At 36.5% G+C, this 3,945-nt stretch overlaps 1 pseudogene; it reads left to right on the top strand.

Moving 5' to 3' along the window:
• The first annotated feature begins 540 nt into the window (after positions 1-540).
• LOC120183161 lies at positions 541-2,668 on the top strand (annotated as a pseudogene).
• The last annotated feature ends 1,277 nt before the right edge of the window (positions 2,669-3,945 follow it).

Below are 3,945 nucleotides of genomic sequence, written 5' to 3' on the forward strand. Positions count from 1 at the left end.
CCTTCACAAATTCCAATTCTCTCAGAAACATTCCAGCGAACCAAACTCGAGATATTTCAAATAGATTCAACTTTTTAGTAGATTCAAACAGGCTTGCACAATTGTTAAAAAAGATACACTGACGTACATAATATTTAATTTATTATTCTTAATAATTTTACACAATAAGCATAAATTAATTTAGTTTATATTATATGTTATGGTTCTATCTAATAAAAACATTAATAACAACTCTTCTTTAACAAACAAAATAAAGAAAACTTAAATGATTATAAAAAAGTTGAAACGCAATAAATAAAATCAACTTAACTTTTTAATATCATTAATATTAATTTACTTTTATAATTATATATATAATTACTTTGAATTAGATATTATAAAAGATATATTATAAAAAAAAATATTAATTTATGGAATCAATTTTTTTTAAAATATTTTTAAAGAGAATTAGTTTAAAATATTTCTCTCCCCATCAATTAATAATTGATAAAAATTTTTTATCTAAAAATCTAAAATAATCCCATTATTATGGCCTCCGTTGTTCTTTATCTCTTCTTCAATCCTAGACCCTCCTGTTCCCTCCATAACCATTAGACTTCCCACCAATATGCCCACTTCCTCCCTTTTCTCTCCTTTCTTCCATCTTTTTAATCTTAAAACTTGAGCTGAATTCCAACAAAACTGAAACCCTGATCGCTAATCACTTCGCTTTTTTCCATGATCGAATTCTAGCCTTGGCTTCGTCACCTTTTCATTCACCTTCTCCAACACTCACAAAAAAATATGGAGAGAGATCACTGGGAAATCTCCGGAACCACTGACTATAGCAGTGGAAGTGGCTCAAGGGCTGACAGTTCAAGCGTTGGTAATTCTATCAAAGGAAATTTATGGGAAGAAGATCAAGAAGCCGGCGGGATGGACGAGCTATTGGCCATTTTGGGTTACAAAGTTCGGTCATCGGACATGGCCGATGTGGCTCAGAAATTGGAAATGTTGGAGATGGTCATGGGAAGTGCTCAAGAAGATGGGATTTCCCATCTTTCTTCCGACACCGTTCATTACAATCCTTCAGATCTTTCCGGTTGGGTTCAAAGCATGTTGACCGAGTTAAATGGTCACCACAACCGAATCTCGATCCCGTTTTGGCGAATTCGATTCTTCAAATCTACAACACCGGCAACAGAATCAAGCTCGGGTTTTAACGATGATTCCGAGTACGATCAGGGCAATCCCGGGGTTTGCTGCTTACCCACCTCTGAAAATCAGACCCAGATTCGGAAAGTAGCCGGAAACGGGTCAAAACTTCAATGAGTTCATCTGGATCCAATGGATATGGCTCAAGCTCATCTTTTCCGTCACCTCAAGCAAATGGAATTCCAGGTGCCACTGAGTTTTCAACTCGCCCTGTCGTCTTGGTTGAATCGCAGGAAGCCGGGGTTCGACTCGTTCACACCTTGATGGCTTGTGCGGAGGCTGTCCAACAAGAAAATCTCAAGCTCGCCGATGTATTAGTGAAGCAAATAGCTTACTTGCCGCGTCTCAAACCGGTGCCATGAGAAAAGTCGCTACTTATTTTGCCGAAGCCTTAGCTCGCAGAATCTACAAGATTTTCCCTCAAGATTCTCTTGACCCATCGTACACTGATATTCTGCAGATGCATTTCTATGAAATTTGCCCATACTTGAAATTTGCTCTTTTACAGCCAATCAGCTATCCTGGAAGCTTTCGCGACGGCTAACAGGGTTCATGTCATTGATTTCGGGCTAAAACAGGGGATGCAATGGCCGGCTTTAATGCAAGCTCTTGCATTAAGGCCTGGTGGGCCACCGGCTTTTCGATTGACCGGAATCGGCCCTCCTCAGCCGGGTAACACCGCTTCTTTGCAGCAAGTGGGGTGGAAGTTAGCTCAATGGCGGAAACAATCAGAATCGAATTCGAGTTTAGTGGTTTCGTAGCCAATAGTTTGGCGGATCTAGAGGCTGAGATGCTTGAGATTCTCCCTCCCGAGGCGGAGGTAGTGGCGGTGAATTCGGTTTTCGAGTTTCACCGTCTGCTAGCTCGGCCCGGTGGGTTGGACAAAGTTGTTTCTTCCATCAAAGCAATGAAGCCCAAAATTCTTACTGTTGTAGAACAAGAAGCTAATCACAATGGTCCGGTTTTCTTAGACAGGTTTACTGAGGCTCTACATTATTATTCAAGTCTTTTTGACTCGTTGGAAGGCTCAGGGGTGGCGCCACCGAGTCAAGACCTGGCTATGTCCGAGTTGTATTTGGGAAGCCAGATTTGCAATGTGGTTGCTTGTGAAGGGATGGACCGAGTTGAACGACACGAACCGTTGACTCAGTGGAGGACTCGGATGGAAACGGCCGGGTTCAGCCCCGTTCACTTGGGTTCCAATGCTTATAAACAAGCTAGCATGTTGGCTCTCTTTGCTGGCGGTGATGGGTATAGAGTGGAGGAGAACAATGGATGTTTAACGCTTGGGTGGCATACAAGGCCACTTATCGCCACCTCGGCTTGGCGACTCGCCACCACTGAGTCAGGACAATGAGTCGATTCAGGAACCGAGTTGGATAAAACCGGTCGAAAGGAACAATGGAGTCTGTATTTTAACGGAGTTGCAGAGTGTACCAGAAACGTGAGGGTAATTTAAACAAGAATAATCCAAGTGTGTAATTCTACTCCTTTGTAGTAATTTTTTTTTCATTTTTGAAAATAGGGTAGATTTATTTTTTGAATGGGAGCCCGTGTAATTTTCTAAGGTTGGATCTTATGTGAAGGCATATCGTTTGTTTATTTTAGTTATAGATATATTACATAGATTCTTTTTTTTTAATTATTTTTCATGTTGTTAAAAAGATGATGTTATTTTTAAAAAATTTACGTTCAAGCTAAATGTTTATAAAGATGTTTGAGTATTAATTATCAAATATGTAAAAAAATCAAATATATATTATCTTATAATTACTTTATATTAATAAAAATATATATTTTTAACGTTGTATACAAAGTAGTTTAGGGTTTGCCGAAAGTTTGTTTGGAATGTAAGAATTATGAAATGAGATTGAGGCAGTAAGTTTTGGGACCCAAGATTTGCAATGAGAAGGTGAATTATTATTGATTAGAGGCAAGTGAGTAGCTAGGTGAATACAACACCTTATTTAGGGATTAATAGCAGGGAAGATTCGTCCTAGTCCTGCACAGGTGGTAGATCTTATTACATAGGTCGGAAAAAAGGTAAAAGGTTAGTGTTAACATCTTTGATTCAATTATGAATAGCACCTGCAACTCACAACAACAAAAGGACAATCTTTATTTATTCACCAACTTTAACATAGCACTCAATTCTTAGTCCTTTGTCTATCAGGTTTCGGACAAAATTCTTATCCCTTTGTCCAATCAGGCTTCATATAAGGGTGAGTATTTGATCAGTCTAATTAATTTTTTTAATTATTCGAGTTAACAAATCATATTTTACTACTAGAATTTAATTAGAAACTTTTCGAATCTAGTCGAGTTATTTGAGTTTCTATGCTAGTTTTATTATAATTATTTATAGTATTATAGTAATGGTTGATTCCCATTTTTTAAATTTCACTAACCATATAAGATATATATTTTATATTCTTTTCATATTATAATGTTATTTAATATATCAAATATAATTTAAAATTATAAAATATACTCACAATATTATATTTTTTATTTATTTTGAGGATAAAATATTGATGAGAGTATAAAAGAGTTAAGAAATTGATGAGGAGAAAGAATTTGCAAATAATTGCAGTCAAAAGATCATATTAAGTAAAATGCAATGTTAAGGGTTTAAATAAAAACGAAAGTGCATTTTTAGTAAAAGAAAAATTGAAGCTACATAAGTATTCAGTATTCTATAGTGGCATATGAGACTTATGAGTATGTGGTTCAAATTTAATATAAAATAGA

Source organism: Hibiscus syriacus, unplaced genomic scaffold (genome assembly GCF_006381635.1).
Source record: "Hibiscus syriacus cultivar Baekdansim isolate YM2019G1 unplaced genomic scaffold, ASM638163v2 tig00112738_pilon, whole genome shotgun sequence".
Lineage (NCBI taxonomy): Eukaryota > Viridiplantae > Streptophyta > Magnoliopsida > Malvales > Malvaceae > Hibiscus > Hibiscus syriacus.